This window comes from Somniosus microcephalus, unplaced genomic scaffold (genome assembly GCF_052327205.1).
Source record: "Somniosus microcephalus isolate GS21.2 unplaced genomic scaffold, FLI_Smic_1.0 unresolved_chr4, whole genome shotgun sequence".
Classification (NCBI taxonomy): domain Eukaryota; kingdom Metazoa; phylum Chordata; class Chondrichthyes; order Squaliformes; family Somniosidae; genus Somniosus; species Somniosus microcephalus.
In genome coordinates this window covers 18,345,811-18,365,034 of record NW_028225182.1, presented here as the reverse complement: position 1 = coordinate 18,365,034, position 19,224 = coordinate 18,345,811, and the positions used below count along the sequence as shown (strand labels likewise).

Sequence of the window (19,224 nt, the reverse complement as noted above, 5' to 3'; positions counted from 1 at the left end):
TGCTATAATAAGAGTAAATTCGATCTGGGCACTGGATTAGGATACAACAAAGGCACTCCCAGCCCAGTCAAACCCTGTCCTCATCACTAACATCTGCAGACTTGCACCAAACTTGTGAATGTTGCCCCAAGGACTAGTCATATTCACTGAATCATAACTTTCAACCAATGTCTCAGACTCCTCCATCCCCGTCCCTGAGTATGTCCTGAACCACCGGCAGGACAAAACCACCAGAGGTTGCAGTACAGTGTTATCCAATCAGGAAGGAGTGGTCCTGGGAGTACACAACAATGAATTCAGAGCCCACGAAGTCTCTTGGTAGCAGGTCAAACATGGGGAATGTAACCTCCTGCTGATTACAAACAATTGCCCTCATTCAGGTAATACATCTCCAACGTGGAAGAAATATTGGGGCTGCAAGGGCACAGAATAAACACTTGGTGGGGGACTTCAATGTGCATCACAAAGAGTGGCTCAGTAACAACACTACTGACCCTCCTGGCCGAGGGAGGGTTGAAAGATGTAGCTGATAGACTGGGGCTGCAGCAGAGAGATAGTTGGCGAGAGAATAAACACGAGGGGAAAATCTACTTGGCATCGTCCACACCAATCTACCTGTCGCAGATGCCTCTGTCCATTACTGATCTATAGTTAACTGGAAATGTTGTATTTCCCTTCTTGAATACAGGTATTACGTTAGCTATCCAACAGTCCTCTGGCACTACGTCTTTTTACAACGAATAATTAAATATGTGTGGTCATGCCTCTGTTATCTCTGCCCTAGATTATAATAAAATGCGCGGATGTAATCCGTCCATACCAGGGGTTTTATCCTCTTTGAACTTGATTATTTAGTTTAATATTTCTCCTCTTTTTATTTTAAGTGTGGTTATAACAGTTCTAGTATCATCTTCTGATGCCATTTCCACCTGAACTGTCTCCACCGTAAATACAGAAGCAAAGAAATTAATTAATATTTCTGCCATTTCACCATCGATGCCTGTGATTTTAACCTCTCCATCCCTTAGTGGCCCTATTCCCATCCGAATTTTCTTTTTATTAATGCACCTGTAGAATATTTTACTATTTTGTTTTACATTCCGTGATAATTTAATTGCATATTTCCTCTTTGCTTTCTTAATTGGTTACTTGACTTTTCTCCTTGTCGCTTCATATGCTGCCATTCCATAAAGAGCGGCAGGAGACTGGATCTGTGTTAAACCAGCGGCAGGAGACTGGAGCTGCGTTAAATCAGCGGCAGGAGAGTGGAGCTGCGTTAAATCAGCGGCAGGAGACTGGAGCTGCGTTAAAACAGCGGCAGGAGAGTGGAGCTGCGTTAAATCAGGGGCAGGAGAGTGGAGCTGCGGTAAATCAGCGGCAGGAGAGTGGAGCTGCGTTAAATCAGCGGCAGGAGAGTGGAGCTGCGGTAAATCAGCGGCAGGAGAGTGGAGCTGCGTTAAAACAGCGGCAGGAGAGTGGAGCTGCGTTAAACCAGCGGCAGGAGACTGGAGCTGTGGTAAATCAGCGGCAGGAGAGTGGAGCTGCGTTAAATCAGCGGCAGGAGACTGGAGCTGCGTTAAATCAGCGGCAGGAGACTGGAGCTGCGTTAAATCAGGGGCAGGAGACTGGAGCTGCGGTAAAACAGCGGCAGTGCGAGTCTCCGATTCAAAACCAGAGAGTGACGTCACAAGAGAGCAGGTAGGTGATTGGTTGCTGAGTATTACAGCTTTTTCTGCTCTCCAAATTAGTGAAGGGGATTAAATTAAGATTTGAGAAACTGTAACTTGCTAGTACTTATTAAATTAATAACTTAAACTGAATAAAATAATGCAGAAAGATTCAATAACTTTAGAGTAGTGATAATGGGAGACATCAACATAAAGTGGGATAATAACTACGTAAAGGGCAAAACAGGGGAGAATTCCTGAAATGTATACAAGATCTTTCTTGATCCGTATGTTTCCAGCCCAACCAGAAAGGAAGCAGTGTTGGATCTGGGAAATGGGGCAAGTGGAGCATGTTTCGGTGGAGAAGCATTTAGGAAACAGTGATCACGATATCATTCGGTGTAGAGTAGTTATGGAAAAGGAAAAGGAGCAATGAAATGCGAAAATTCTCAACTGGAGAAATTAATGGGACTGAAAGCGGATAATTCCCTGGACCTGATGGCTTACATCTTTGGGTTTTGAAAGAGTTGGCTATAGAGATAGTGGATGCATTGGTTGTCATTTTCCAAAATTCCATAGATTCTAGAATGGTTCCCGCGGATTGGATGGAAGCAAATGTATCCATTCTATTTAGAAAAGGAGGGAGGGAGAAAAGAGGGAACTGCAGACCAGTTAGCCTGACATCAGTAGTAGGGAATTTGCTCGAATCTATTATTATGGACGTGGTTACAGGGCACTTAGAAAATAATAATAGGAGTGGGTGGAGTAAACATGAATTTATTAAGGAAAATCGTGTTTGACAAATCTGCTGGAGGATTTTGAGGTTGTAACTAGCAGAATAGATAAGGGGGAACCAGTGGATGTGGCATATTTGTATTTTCAGAAGGCATGCGATAAGGTGCCACACAAGAGGCTATTAAACAAAATTAGGGCTCATAGGATTGAGGTTAGGAATATAAGTTGTGAGGAGGGTGCAAGGAGGCTTCAAGGGGATGTAGACAGGCTAAGTGAGTGGGCAAGAACATGGCAAATGGAATATAATGTGGAGAAATGTGAAGGTATCCACTTTGTTAGGAAACATAGAAGAGCAGAGCATTTTTTAAATGGTGAGAGATTGGGAAATGTTGGTGTTGAGAGGGACCTGGGGGTCCTTGTACACGAATCACTGAAAGTTAACTTGCAGGTATAGCAAGAAATTAGGAAAGCAAATGGTATGTTGGCCTTTATTACAAGAGGATTTGTGTATAAGTGTAAAGAAGTCTTACTGCAATTATAAAGGGCCCTGTTGAATGTTCTGGTCTCCTTACCCAAGGAAGAATAGACTTGCCATAGAAAGAGTGGAACGAAGGCTCACCAGACTGGTTCCTGGGATGGGGGGTGGGGTGGTGGGCGGGATTGTCCTATGAGGAGAGATTGAGTAGACTAGGCCTATATTCCCTAGAGTTAGAATAATGAAAGGTGATCTCATTGAAACATACAAAATGATTACAGGGCTGCCAGGGTAGATGCAGTGACGTTGTTTGCCCTGGCTGGGGAGTCAAGAACCAGGGGTCATAATCTCGGAATAAGGGGTCGGCCATTTAGGCCTAAGATGAGGAGAAATTTCTTCACTCAGATGGTGGTGAATCTTTGGAATTCTCTACCCCAGAGGGCTGCGGAGGCTCGGTCGTTGAGTACATTCAGGACAGAGATCGATAGATTTTTGAATATTAAGGGAATCAAGGGATATGGGGATAATTCAGGAAAATGGAAATGAGGTAAATGATCAGCCATGATCTTATTGAATGGCGGAGCAGGCTCGAAGGGTCAAGTGGCCTACTCCTGCTCCTAATTCTTATGTTCTTATGTTCTTATGGAGACGGACTAATTTGAATGAGTTGAAAGGGTTCTGGCCCAGGTAGATTGAAATCAAAGACTGACAGGTAAAGCAGTACATCCACATTGAAAGACCATCAACAAGGAGATAGTTCGGGTACAGACTTGACACATTCCTACGAGAGATACAGAAAGGGCATCCAGAGCTAGAACTAAAATGAAACACAAAAAAGGATGCTTATAATAAATTTTAGGCTTACTATTCAGTAGAACACCAAGCAGAATACAAAAGTACAGAGAATAACTGGAAAGGAAAATAAGAGGGGGAAAGGGAGTGCAACAAAATCAAAGAGTGAAGTCACAGGAGAGCAGGTAGGTGATTGGTTGGTGAGTATTACAGCTCTTTCCTGCTCTCTAAGTTAGGGAAGGGGTTTAAATTAAGAGCGGAGAAAATGTAACTTGCTGGTACTTATTAAATTAATAACTTAAATTAAGTAAAATAATCAAACAATAAACCTAAAATATCAATTGAATAAAATCTTTAACTAATTAATAAATAAATAAAACAAGGTTAGCGATGGCAGGGCATGTGGTGTGTCGTAACAGCAGCATGTGGGAGTTTGTGGAGAGCATCGCGATCCCGAGCAAACCAGAACTGCAGTGGAATAGGTAACACCAGGGTCAATATGTGACTCAGTGCTGATCAGTGAGATAAAGGTAGGAGTGTAAGGGTAGTACTGGGCACAATAGTAAAATCCGTGCTAATCAGTGTGATGGAGGTGTGAGTAGATTGGGTAGCACCAGGGGCAATAGGTGACTCAGCGCTGATCAGTGAGGTGGAGGTGCGAGTGTAAGGGTAGTAGTAAGCTCAATAGTTAAAACAGTGCTAAACAGTGAGGTGAAGGTGTGAGTAGAATGGGTAGCACCAGGAGCAATAGGTGACTCAGCGCTGATCAGTGAGAAGGAGGTGGGAGTGTAAGGGTAGTACGAATCTCAATAGGTGAATAGCTGCAGCGCATTGAGGTGAACACAGTGCAAAGGAAATAGCGTTCGGTGAGTCACTGCTGATCAGAATAGTGAAGGTTTATTTAAGTGACATGTACCGAAATCGCAGGAATTTATCAGTGCTCAGTGCTTAGTGAAGGGGTCAAGTTGTGGTCATATACCTGGTCAGAGAACCGATTCACCACAGGCCAAAGTAACACATGCACTGAACAGAGTGGGAAAGGCGAGTTTTGTTTGTTCAGGATAAGAAATAAATGAAACACAACCCAATCAGTGAGAAGACGGAGAGAGACGGAGAGTGTGGACTCTGTAGCTAAGTAATATTACCAGTCAGCTATTCGCTAAAGGTGAGTCACGCTTGTTGAGATAATCTCCGGCCAGTACTGATAAAGACCTGAAAAGGTTGGTGCAAAGGTGGAAAATAACCATTTGATGATCTCGTCTCAAAACACTCTCCCATTTAATTAAACAGAAACATGAACTTTTATTTTAAAAAATTGTTGATAAATAATAACACACGATCTCTAGGACTCTGCACTTAATTTTTGTGAGTGATTGTTAAATTGTTCCCTATACTACAGCAGGGACAATTTTTCAAAATTAGTGCATTGGTGGTCATTTGTATCTACAGACACCAACAACACCCATGAATCCGTGGTCGGTGTTAACTTCTAGTACTTCATGTTCCCCGTGGTTTATTCACTGTGTTCGTGTTCGGTATGGTGTCCAACTGCTGCGGCCTGTGGTACCTCTGCAGGAAAAACGATGCTTTCTTGACCAATGACGTGTTCATGGTTAAGCTGGCCATGATGGACCTTGTCTTTGCCACAACCCTTCTTTTCAAAGTTGCCTACCATAACTTGCAGAATAAGTGGGTCTTCTGGGACCTGGCATGTAAAATCTCCGACTCCCTATTCTTTGTTAACATGAATGGCAGCACTTTGTTCCTCACCTGAATCTGTGCATATCGCCGTGGCCCATCCCATCACACCACTGCAGCTCCACAGACAGCGCCACCACCTGTTGGCCTGCTGCCTCATGTGGCCCGTTCTGTCCGTCAACTTGCTCTACTTGACCATCAGAGGTCCTCTGAGCAACAAGAACCAGAAATGATAGACCGCATGTCTGGAGAACTTCTCCTTCAGCTCCTGGAGCAAGTGCATTTCAAGTATCAGGATCGCGGCAGCATTCATTGCTTTCTTCATTCCATTGCTGGTTATCATGCTCTGATACCCGCTCGTTGCCAGGATGCTGCTGGAACCCACCACCGGATAATGCATGGTGCTGGTGATGAAGAGGAATGCTCTCCGCACGGTGTTCCTGGTGCTGGTGGCCTTTCTCCTTTGCTTTGGTCTGTGTTACCTCGTTCAACTCGTCCAGGGCCTCAGGCATAACCAGGTGCTGTCCAGCTGACGGCTCAACCAGTCCAGCTACTCGGCCTGGCAGATCACCACGGCACTGACCAGCCTCAACAGCTGCCTTGATCTGCTGATCCACTCCATTGCAGGCGATAAATTCAAGTGCCGAATGTTCTTCGGTCGGGAGGAGGCTCTGTCTAATGTCAGCCTTCGCAGGAAAGGCACATCGAAGAGCAAGACTGGCTGTCAGCACTTGGAGCGACTGGTCACTGAGAACTCAGGAGCTGGGCTGATTTTTAAACAGTGCTGGGCTGCTTCTGGTCACTGAGATCACAGGGCTGGTCTGTTTCTGGTAACTGAGATGACAGGACTGGGATGCTTCTGGTCATGGAGATCACAGGACTGGGCTGTTTATGGTCACTGACAACACAGGACAGGGCTGTTTCTGGTCACTAAGATCACAGGACTCGGTTGTTCCTCGACACTGAGATCACAGAAATGGGCTGATTCTAGACACTGAGATCACGGGATTGGGCTGTTTCTGGTCACTGACAAAACAGGACTGGGTTATTTCTGGTCTCTCAGATCACAGGATTGGGCTGTTTCTGGTCACTGAGATCACAGGACTGGGCTGTTTCTGGTCACTGAGATCACAGGACTGGGCTGTTTCTGGTCACTGAGATCACAGGACTGGGCTGTTTCTGGACACTGTGGTCACAGGACTGGGCTGTTTCTAGACACTGAGATCAGAGGACTGGGCTCTGTCTGGTCACTCAGATCACAAAACAGGGCTGTTTCTGGTCACTGAGATCACAGGACTGGGCTGTTTATGGTCACTGAGATCACAGGGCTGTGCTCTTTCTGGTCACTGAGATCACAGGACTGGGCTGTTTATGGTCACTGAGATCACAGGACTGGGCTATTTATGGTTACTGTGATCCCAGGACTAGGCTATTTCTGGTCACTGAGATCACAGGCCTGGGCTGCTAATGCTCACAGAGATCACATGACTGAGCTGTTTCTAGTCACTGAGATCACAGGCCTGGGCTGTTCCTCGTCACTGAGATCACAGGACTGGGCTGTTTCTAGTCACTGAGGTCACAGGACTGGGCTGTTTCTGGTCACTGGGATCTCAGGACTGGACTGTTTCTGGTCACTGAGATCACAGGACTGGGCTCTTTCTAAGCACTCAGATCACAAGATTGGGATGATTCTGGTCACTGACAACACAGGACTGGGCTGTTTCTGGTCACTGATATCCCTGGACTGGGCTGTTTCTGGTCACTGTGATCACAGGACTGGGCTGTTTCTGGTCACTGAGATCACAGGACTTGGCTGTTTCTGGTCACTGAGATCACAGGACTGGGCTGTTTCTGATCACTGAAATCACTGGACTGGGCTGTTTCTGGTCACTAAGGTCCCAGGACTGGGCTGATTCTAGTCACTGAGATCCCAGGACTGGGCTGTTTATTGTCAGGGATCACAGGACTGTTCTGTATCTGGTCACTGAGCTCACAGGACTGGGCTGTTTCTAGTCACTGAGATCACAGGACTGGGCTGATTCTGGTCACTGAGATCACAGGACTGGACTGTTTCTGGTCACTGAGATCACAGGACTGGTCTGTTTCTGGTCTCTGTGATCACAGGACTGGACTGTTTCTGGTCACGGAGATCCCAGGACTGTGCTGTTTCTGGTCACTGAGATCACAGGACTGGTCTGTTTCTGGTCACTGAGAGCACAGGACTGGGCTGTTTCTGGTCACTGAGATCACAGGACTGGGCTGTTTCTGGTCACTGAGATCACAGGACTGGGCTGCTTCTGGTCACTGAGATCACAAGACTGGGCTGTTTCTGGTCACTGAGATCACAGGACTGGTCTGTTTCTGGTCTCTGTGATCACAGGACTGGACTGTTTCTGGTCACGGAGATCCCAGGACTGTGCTGTTTCTGGTCACTGAGATCACAGGACTGGGCTGTTTCTGGTCACTGAGAGCACAGGACTGGGCTGTTTCTGGTCACTGAGATCACAGGACTGGGCTGTTTATTGTCAGGGATCACAGGACTGTTCTGTATCTGGTCACTGAGCTCACAGGACTGGGCTGTTTCTGGTCACTGAGATCACAGGACTGGGCTGTTTATGGTCACTGAGATCACAGGACTGGGCTGTTTCTGATCACTCAGATCACAGGACTGGGCTGTATCTGGTCACTGAGATCACAGGACTGTTCTGTATCTGGTCACTGAGCTCACAGGACTGGGCTGTTTCTGGTCACTCAGATCACAGGACTGGGCTGTATCTGGTCACTGAGATCACAGGACTGGGCTGTTTCTGGTCACTGAGCTCACAGGACTGGGCTGCCTCTGGTCACTCAGATCACAGGACTGGGCTGTATCTGGTCACTGAGACCACAGGACTGTTCTGTATCTGGTCACTGAGCTCACAGGACTGGGCTGTTTCTGGTCACTCAGATCACAGGACTGGGCTGTGTCTGGTCACTGAGATCACAGGACTGGGCTGTTTCTGGTCACTGAGATCACAGGACTGGGCTGTATCTGGTCACTGTGATCACAGGGCTGGACTGTTCTTGTCACTGAGATCACAGCATGTAATTTTTCTAGTCAGTGTCTTGAACTTGTCCAATTTGAAATAAATTTACAAATCGGATTGCAGTAACACTGAGCGGCAGCTAACACTGCAGTGCCTCCACTGGTGAGAGAGTGTACTATCAGCATTATTATAAAATATACACACATGTGCACACTTTCTCTCCCTCACACTCTCTCAAACGCACTTTCTAGCATGGATCACTAGTGTGTGGGCAAGTGTAGGTCCCTTGGCTGATTTCCCCACCTTTCTCCACCATCCCGTGTTGGATAGCAGATCCAAATTGAAGTAAGGTGGGAGGGAGATACTTGACCTTTATATTCAATCAATTCATGTTGAGTCTACAATTTTTCAGTTTATTAACACTTCATTTTTATTTCAGTAGAGGAGCTTCACACACAAGTTTTACTCAGTCTCTGAGCCACAGTGTTCCGCTAAGAAACTCCAATTGTGCAAAACCTACATAGAACCAACGGCTGGTTCACTGGACAGTCATTGCAGTCTGCACTTACTTGAGGTGGCATAGAGAGATCAGTGCTGGTATGCAATCCTCGGCATGAAGCGACTGCACAGGATGAACTCTGCACCTCTGTGCAGGGATTATAATTTATAATGCGGTCATCTGAAATCTTTACAATCTGTCAGAGCCGGACCTTCAGCCATTTCATTGACAGGGAGGACTCTGACGGTGGCTGTCACGGTGACCACGGGCTAGATATTTTATGTGACTGGGTAATTCCAAGCGGCAGCATAGAGTCATAAGTCATAGAGTCATAACGGCACAGAAGGAGGCCATTGGGCCCAACGAGTCCGTGCCAGCTCTCTGTAGAGCAATCCAGTCAGTACCATTCCCCCGCTCTATCCCCGTAGCCCTGCAAGTTTATTTCCCCCAAGTGCCTATCCAGTCTCCCCTTGAAAGCATTGAGTGTCTCCGCTTCCACCACTTCCGTCGGCAGCGAGTTCCAGGTCCTCATCACTTGCTGCACAAAAAAGTTTTTCCTCACATCCACCCTGCATCTCTTGCCCAAAATCTTAAATCAGTTTCCCCCCGTTCTTGTACCATGAACTAGTGGGAACAGCCTTTTCCCGTCTAGCCTAGCCAAACCCGTCATAACCTTGTACACCTCAATCAAATCACCCCTCAACCTCCTTTGCTCTAATGAAAACAAATCCAGCTTCTCCAACCTGACCTTGTAGCTAAAATCACCAATCCCAGGAACCATTCTGGTAAATCTCCTTTGCATCCTCTCAAGGGCCATCACATCATTCCTAATGTGTTTTGACCAGAACTGGAAACAATACTCCAGTTGTGGCCTAACCAGCACTTTATAAAGGTTCAGCATAACTTCTCTACATTTGTACTGAATACTTCGATTTATGAAACCCAAGATCACATAGGCTTTGCTAACCATTCTCTCAATATGTCGTATGTCATCATCTTCAGGGACCTATGCACATTAACTCCCTGGTCCCTCTGCCCCTGCACACTTTTTAAAACTGTCCGATGACTATATTGCCTCTCCCTGTTCCTTCTGCCAAAATGCATCACCTCACACTTCTCTGTATTAAATTCCATCTGCCACTTGTCTGCCCATTCTGTTGCCTTTCTATGTCATGTTAAATTCGATTGGTATCATCCTCACTGTTTGCCACACCCCTAAATTTGTGTCATCAGCAAATTTAGACATTCTATTTTGTATTACAATATCGAGGTCATTTATATATATCAAAATAAGCTGTGGCCCCAGCACTGACCCTTGGGGAAAACCACTGTCTACCATCCTCCAAACTGAAAAACAGCCATTTACCACAACTCGCTGTTTTCTGTCCTTAAGCCAATTGCTTATCCAAGCTGCCACTGATCCACGTATTTCAGCAGCCACAATTTTGTTCACCAGCCTTCTATGTGGTACTTGTTCAAACGCCTTCCTAAAATCCATGTAGACACCTTCATCGAACCTCCCTGTTACTTCATCAAAAAAATCAATTAGATTAGTGGAACATTGTGTTAGATATCTGACAATAACAGCTCAAGCTATTGGGTGTATATCTCAGCTGATAGGGAACAGCTCCATTTTGGAGATTCTAAATTATTTTTTTGGTCAGGCAACGATGCCTCGATCGATCTTGGGCAGAGTGCTATGGTGGTATAGGCATCAGCATCCCTTCTAGGAGAGGATTTATGTTTACAGGTATTGTTTTGCAATAAGCCATTGCACACTTTGATAAGAAATGTCCAGAAATGCAAATGGTAAAAAAGTGTTTTGAGTCCCGAATGGTCGGTTTGTGGACATGACAACTGACACACGTCAGTTAGTTAATTTATCACACTTTTCACCCATTGTCCCACCTGGCCCACATACAAATTCAGAAGAACTGAATATTTCTCCCTTAGATTCTTATATTAAGGTTACAGTGGGAAAAGCACGGTTTAATGAAAACACTCCCATGTAGTCATTATCAGGGAGGAAGACCGCGTCATCACGGAAGAGAAGGACAAAGGAACATGTGAGCTCTCGAGCTTCAAACAAAGGAGCGAGAACTATGGAGCTTTGCAATCTGAGTTAGAAGGCTGGGAAATGATGGGTGTGGGGTAGTTAGAAGATCGGGGCCCACTGCAGTTAAATGGAGTTTATGGTGGTATGGAACGGGGAGCTCTGGTGTTCCAATCAGCCTGAGGTTTTGTATTATCAGCTGTGCATATTTATTCTTGCACGAATAATGAACAGCCCATCCAGAAACAATGTCGCAATATCAAACCAGGCGGCAAGTCGGCGTGCACATGATGACATTCGAACCAGCAGTTCGCTAATCCGCATGCTCCCGTTTCACCGTGAGCAAAACAGCGGGATGTGTTAGCAACTGTGAGCTGAGTAAATGTACCTGTTACACCAGGACACTGGGCAACATCGCCCACATCCCCTACTCGACACTTCAAACCGATGCATAACTGCTTCACTAAAACAAGAATTGAGTGTTTTGTCCTTCAGGTTTAATGATCACTTGTCGGTCCTTTTACCCCGTCAATTCTCGTCAAATCGGCCACAATCTCTCCTATAAACAATTATTACTAAAGCGTTGCCTTAAAGCTCTTCTCTGCTGCTGTAACACGGTGTGCCGGAGGAACCGAAGTGCCAGAAAGGCAACACTAATAAGTAGATACTTGTGAACCATAATAATTGTAACTTCAACTTCAGTCCAAATGATCAGAAGTAAAAGGATTGGTTTCTCTAAGTGAGGGTGGAAGCTCAGCATTTCCCGAGGCTGTGCTGCCATATGTGTAACACGCGCTGACCGATTGCACCACTAGAGCCGCACATGGTGAACTCTCCCACGCTGATGGAAATAATCTTCGGGTGAGAGGGCCTTGCTGTGGAAGTGGGTCCTGTCCCCTTGGTGAAACTAATACCTGCACTTCCACTTTCAGCTTCTTTCACATCCTCTGCTTCATCTCACTACAAACAGATTTTGCTAAAATCATAGACACGTGATGCCATTCTGGACCAATCGACTGCAACAAACACTGGAAGGAACTCAATGGGAATGCCTGGCTTGAAATATCATTCTTGCACAAACACAAAAACCACATGTGCAGAAAAGAGCAATCATCAGGCTTCGGATTGTTCATCCACAGGGAAGAGACAGAAATGTAACTGAGTTTGCACCGGTCTCACTAACTCTCTCCTTCTATCTGTTGTGGCCCCAGTGAGAACTAACGGAGAGGCCGACTACAGACAGAAACAAAAGGTGAACAGTAACTTGAACTCATGACTCTCGGCCCCAATAGTTTGATGCTCTCGGACTAATTGGTTCTAACCCTTGAAATACTATTCCAGTAACATAATCACTACATTAGTCGTCAGCACATATATCTTTACTGGAACTACAGGATGATTGAAAGTGGAAGATTGAGGTTGTTAATCCGTGATCACTTTCTGGGGAATTATGATGTGAACCTCCATTCTGTCTGATTTACTTTCCCCAATCCGCTTTTGCAAGACTGGTATGATCCCAATTTAAAAGTCAGTGTATTAACCCATTGAACACGCCTGTTATTAACCCATTGAACACAAGCTTTACAAACACTGGTGGATTAAAATAACTGGCAGAATATCCGTTACTGGATTATTGATATCAAAGGCTATTTTTGAACTTTGACACAAATAACAACACAGATGGTGGAATGATTGTCTCCCAGGTGGGTTATATTGATGAGAAATCAACATGAATTCATAATGATGGTTTAACGTTAGTTTTGACAATACACTGCAATTGATTTACATAGAATACAAGCCTTATCCAAAACTGTAAACTGTTGATAATTCGGATCTGCTGATGATGGCTACTGCCGTTCAGTTAAAACAGTCACTCCAGTACGGGGTCTGGACACCTGCTTCTTCCAGAGTTCGATAACCAGTGGTCTTTATATTATGAGCGCTGCATGGGAACTCGGGATTGCGCTGTAACTGGTCCCGTCACTATGTTGTGCCAGGACCGTGGAGTCTGCTGTACCGGGACAAGTGAGATTGTTGTACTGAGACCCAAGAGCGAGCTGCACTGGGACAAGGGAGAGTGCTGTACCAGGACCAGGGAGTTTGCTGTACCTGGACAAGGGAGAGTGCCATAGTAGACCCGAGAGTGTGCTGCACTGGGACAAGGGAAAGTGCTGTGCTGGCACCCGTGAATATGCTGTACCGGGATACTGAAGAGTGATGTACAGAGACCCAGGATTGTGCGGTACCGGGACCCGGGAGTGTGCTACACTGGGAAATTGGAGAATGCTAAACCGGGACCCTAACTGTAGCAAATACATTCCCTTCTGATCTGGCCTAGATCTCTTACAGTCTACCCAACTGTGGAAATATTTATCACTGGGAAAATTTACTGTTAGTTCTATTCACAATCTGCTTTATTGAACAACAGGTAAAACATACGGAACACTGGGCGTGATAGAATATGCTTGGCGTAATCAGTTCAACATCTGCATGGAAACTGTTACAAACATAAAGAACTGATTTAGGCTACTGAACGGGGTGGTGATGGGAAATATATGTACAGTCATCGATTCCTTTTCTCTATCTGCCTCAGTGAAGGTGCAGAGATTAATATCCTTCATAGTCTTCTGGCTGCCTTGATGTATTTCCTGTGTCTGATAAGATTTTCGACAAATCTTCCTTCAAAGACCAGCAGAGATCAGAAACATTTTCAACACTGAGGTACTAAGCACTCAATGATTGACGGGATATTGCAAACTAATGGTATAGTGTGGAGAAATATTCACGAAAGGCAGTAGAGGCCAATTCATATACCACAGAATGGCAGTAGAGGCCAATTCATTAAATATATTCAAAAAGGAGTTGGATATATTTCTTAAGGCTAAAGAGATCAAGGGGCATTGGGAGAAAGCAGGGACCCAGTACTGAACTTGGATGATCAGCCATGATCGCATTGAATGGCGGAGCAGGCTCGATGGGCTGAATGACCTACTCCTGCTCCTATCTTCTATGTAAAAATCGGTGATTCCCAAAATAACCCTGGAGTATGAGCTCAGCACATGACTGTCTAAAGCAGCAAACTGCTCTTGGGCAAGCATCTGCTCAAACCACAGCTCTAAATAACCCATGTCTGGGTCCTACTCCTGGGAAAATGACAGCAAGGTGCGAACTATAATGTGAGCTTACTTTTAAGATTCGAGCAGATTGTGAAATGCTTGAGAAAATATAATGAATTTTAAATACCCGAAAAGTGAGTTGTACAGGATAGATGACAAAATACATGATAATATTAGAATTGTCACCGAATTAATTTGACCATCTTTTCGAGGGGATATTTAACTCCGTTCTGCAACTCCCCTCTGAATTTCCTCTGGGTAATTGCATAAATAAAAGTGTTTGTGCAGCAACTCAGGAGCTGGAGCATGAAGCCGATTTCTGGTACAAATGTGGGCAGAGAAACAGGATATCCCAAGTAATCAAATCGTCTCATTATAGAACAAACCATGAACACCACCCACAGCAGTATGAAATTCCCCGATATAAGAAACAGTACAATCATGGATTTCCTTCGGCTCTCCATCTCTGGGTCACTGGGACTCTCGCCACTGCTCTGACTCCGCAGTCTGCTGCGGGCTCTGCTGGCCACTAAAATCTATCTGATGGTCAATGCATTGAACAGTAGAATCAAAAGAAATGGAATAAATGGTGTTAAAATATAATGCATTAATTCAACCACGGCCCAGACCAGCGAGCGAGATACAGTGGGTTTCACACGGCAAAACCAGGGGCTGTTAGAAAGCCAATATTCACGTAAATATTGAAAATACCATGAAATGTTCTTCCAACAGCTCAGCACAGTCACTGTTCCTAGAACCACAGCCGCCGTTTTCTCAGTGCAATATTTCGATTTCAGCTTCTGGCAACAAATGGCCACAAATCGATCAAAGGTGAAAGCGACGGTGAACCAGACAGAACAGTCTGTGGCAGCATAAAGCAGGACAGCATGTATATTACAAACTTTCATGTGCAACAGAAAAATAAATTGATCCCGATAAACAATTGGAATCTGCCTCAGTATCAGATCGAGGATAACGACCAGTAGATCCGCTGCTGCCATGGCCACCAGGTAGCGAGTGACACAATTGGAGAGACCACAGTTTCCCCGAGACAGAATCGCAATCGTCACTACGTTAACTGTAAGCAAGAGGAAAATAGGGAAATTATTCTCCTGACAATGAATGCATACAGTAGTTTGATGCGTTTCCGATCAAATAACGTTGTAGGTTATATAACAGTTACTTTTTCGTTCTTCACAGTAACATGAAATGCGCCAAGCATTTTGCTTTTTACTTTTCTTCCAGTGATGGAACCTGAATATTTTATCTGTGACAGGGCTTCATGGAGATGTTGTTTGCAATCAGAGCAATCAGTAATGCATCGTTAAATAAATGGTGCAACGGGATCGAATGAAACATTATTTGAAACATAAACTGATTTTAGAATACATGCCAAAGGAACCAATCGGGAAGTGGAAGTTCACCTACACATGAGCCAATGGGAGAAGGAAAAGGTGGGACGTTTGCAGGTTTGAATTGCAGAGGGTGTGACTAAGTTGTTGGGGTGATTCAACTGAACTTAATGTCCCGAAATGGGGATGTGATAAAAGAGGATTGGGATGAAGAGGAGTGCAAGAATCGATGGTGCTCTTAGAATGGGATCCTAAGTTGACAACACCCAGTCTCTGTGCTCATAGATGGACTATAGTCAATTGTCCAAGACATTGAGCGCATCTGTACAATGGTACAAACCCAGCCTGGCCATCCAATGTTTGTAATCTTCATAATAGGAACAAAGGAATTGCTGGAAGTAAAACGACTGCAGTTCATCGAAATCAACTTGTAGCCTCAGGGTAGACAGAAGTTTAGTCCAAATTTTGTCGACTGTTTCTGGATTCCCAATGGTCAAACATTGGATGTGAATAGTAACAGACATGCTATGCTCTATGTTCAGCAATTGGATATTTATCTTCACGTGTGATTCTCCACACCAAGAATAAAAAGGCAGTGACTCACCATATAATGTGGTTCATTTTCTCGGCCAGTTTTTGAATTGCATTACAGCTAACGCTTGTAACAATTGTACTTTGTTCTAAATAGTAGAATAATATGACTGACACTATAATGGCTCAGATTCTGCGGTCAGATGCGAAGTGATGGTGCTCGCCGCTGACCTCAAAGAATGCTGCCCACCATGATCTAGTTATCTCTGTGGCGTCGATATCACCCCACCGACATTAATTTGAATCTGACACCAAGTATAGGGCGTCTCCAGCGTCCAGAAATAATGATGTTATGAAGCTGGCTAAGCAGTAATTCACGTTGAAAAATTCTCAGACAGCAAACCAGGAAGTAAAATGCATTGATTATCACTCACTTTTTAATCATTTTACAGGGAGCGAAATAAAGATTGCAACATACACATGGGAATAAAGTAAAAGCTGCAGTATCGTAAACAATCATTCTAATAAAATATAATAAAAATCATAGAATTTTTTTCATATTGGTAACATTTGACATTCCACAGGTATAAAATTCATTTTTCAGGGCCAGAACGGGTGTTCAGCAGTAATTATGACTCAGAACGCCGTTAAAACACATTCATTAACGATTAACAATTTGGGATTTTTATTAAAGCGATATTCCAGCGTAATATCTTAAGTCAGTTAAGTGATTTCAATTGATTTCCACGGAACGTTCAACAGTGAGCCCTGTGAAGGAGCAGGGGATGAATGAAACCAATTCTGGATATCCACTTTTAACTGCGCATGTACATACTCCGGAAGTTGCTGTCAGATTCACCGTTGTAATAATGGCAAAGGCTCGCAGTTTTGCTGTCCATATCGGTGAAAATTCCGGGCCATTATTTCAACGTGGGATTTCATAAGCCAGAATCATTCAATCACAGAATAGTTCAAAACAGAAGGAGGCCATTTTGCCCATCGAGCCTGCGCCAGCAACTATTTGAATTCTATTCAAATACTGTGACTCTTGCTCTTTTCCTCCAGTGTCTGAGTACAGTAGGCTTTCACCTCATATAGGGAAACCGAAACAATCCAATATCGAGTGAGTTCACGATCAGAATACTTCCATTGCAATGAATTTGCATTCGATCAGTGATATGAAGAACGGTACCAGGTAGGCAGCTGATTATATTGATAATGCAGATTCATTGTTTGCAATAAAGACATGAAATAAGCTGCTGAATAATAAACCATGATTCAAGCTTAGAATTCTAATTTAACAATTCAGAGCCAGTAACATGATGTAAAATGTTATGAATGGGATTTCACATCAGTAGAGCAGGGACCGTTATCAAACACACACAAGAGCAATGCACAGAATGGAAGACAGACAGGAGGAATGAAAGAAAGAACGAAAGAAAGAATGAAAGAAAGAATGAAAGAAAGAAAGAGCGAAAAGTGGAAATAATTGCATTAGTTTAGCTCCTTTCATGCACACGTGACGCCCCATAGTGCTTTTCAGACATCGAAGTATTTTCGAGATGTATTCATTGCTGTAATGTAAGGAAAGTAATAAAATAAAGAGTTGGACACGCGGACTAAGATACCACATCCTCATAATCTCGGGTTACTGAAGTACCAGCTGCAGGTAGTAACTTACCCGGGACACCAACCGCAGCCAGGATGGGATAGTAGATATTTTGTACATCATTAATGGCCCATAGAATCTTGAGCTTGATCAGAAAACCAAGAGACATTTTACCCCTTCCTGGTAGAATCGTTGATTTGATAGTTGGTGTTGACGCTGGGAGCAATTCACCGATTGGTGTATTGAGAAGATTCCCTTTATTTATAGGAGAGCGAAACCATCCGGTCAGAAAATCAGGTCCCCTGTTGAGTGGTTTTAATTACAGTCACTGAACAAACAGATGATGTCAACAAGTTTCACTCCAAGACTTTGAAAAGCAACAGTGGAATTTCCAATTAGATAAAGCCCCGAAGTCCAAGATAAATGCTGCTCCTTCATAGACACATACAAGTCTGACAATCCTAACAAGAATTTTCACAGATCCATTTTCATAATAAAATTAAAAGAAATGCTAGGAATCATGGAATCATAGAAATTTACGCCACTTTCAGCCCATCGTGTCTGTGCAGACCGAAAAAGAGCTATCCAGCCAAATCCCACTTTCCAGCTCTTGCTCCATAGCCTTGTAAATTATGGCTTTTCAAATGCATATCCAAGTACGTTTTAAATGTGCTGAGCGTTTCTGCCTCTACCACTCTTTCAAACAGTGAGTCCATGGCCTCCGTCACTCTCTGGGTGAAAAATGTTCTCCTCAACTCTGCTCTAATCCTTCTACCAATAACTTTAAAACTCTGCCACCTGTTCATTGACCTCTCTGCTAAGGAAAATAGATATTTACTATTCACTCTATCTAGGCCGCTCATATGTTTATACACTTCAATTAACTCTCTCCTCAGCTTCCTCTTTTTCAAAGATAAAATCCCCAGACTTCCTAACTTTCATCAGAGCTAAAAGTTTCCAGTCCTGGCAACATCCGCGTAAATCTCCTCTGCACCACCTCTAGTGCAATCACATCCTTCCTGTGATGTGGTGACCAGAACTGTATGCCGCACTCTACCTGTGGCCTAACTTTTATTTTATACATTTCAAGCATAACCTCCTTGCTCTTATATTCTATATCTCGAATAACAAAGGAAAATATCCCGTAAGCCTTTTTGACCCCAGTATCTACCTGCCCTGCTACCTTCATGGATCTGTGGACATGCACTCCAAGGTCCTTCTGTTCCACTACACTATTCAGTATCCTGCCATTTATTAGCATTCCCTTGCCTTGCTCGCCCACCCTAAATGCATTACCTTACAGCTCCCTGGATTGAATTGCATTAACCACTTTTCTGCTCACCTGGCCAATCTATTGATATCTTCCTGCAGTCTACAGCCTGCTTCCTCACTTATGATATGAAAAATAAAAATATTCCCAACAACCACCATGCCCTCCGACCCCTGCGGTGAACCTTCCACAGATTCTCCTGAACTGCAGTTTGTTTCCCGTATTTTCTGTTATTATTTCTGATTTCCAGCATCCAGAGTGTGTTGCTTTTGTTTTAGGAATTAATCACCCCTAGTCTGAGTTTTATTCTGGGCTCGCTATTTAATAAAGAAATTGAGCAGGACACATGTAATCAAGTTGTATGCTGTGCAGTAAAATGATGGAAATAAATAACTAAATAA

General features: G+C 44.1%; 2 pseudogenes; one reads left to right on the top strand and one right to left on the bottom strand.

Moving 5' to 3' along the window:
- The first annotated feature begins 4,059 nt into the window (after positions 1-4,059).
- LOC147089991 (lysophosphatidic acid receptor 6-like) overlaps positions 4,060-19,224 on the top strand; it is a 56,234-nt pseudogene continuing 41,069 nt past the window's right edge.
- LOC147089992 (putative G protein-coupled receptor 139) lies at positions 12,638-15,154 on the bottom strand (annotated as a pseudogene).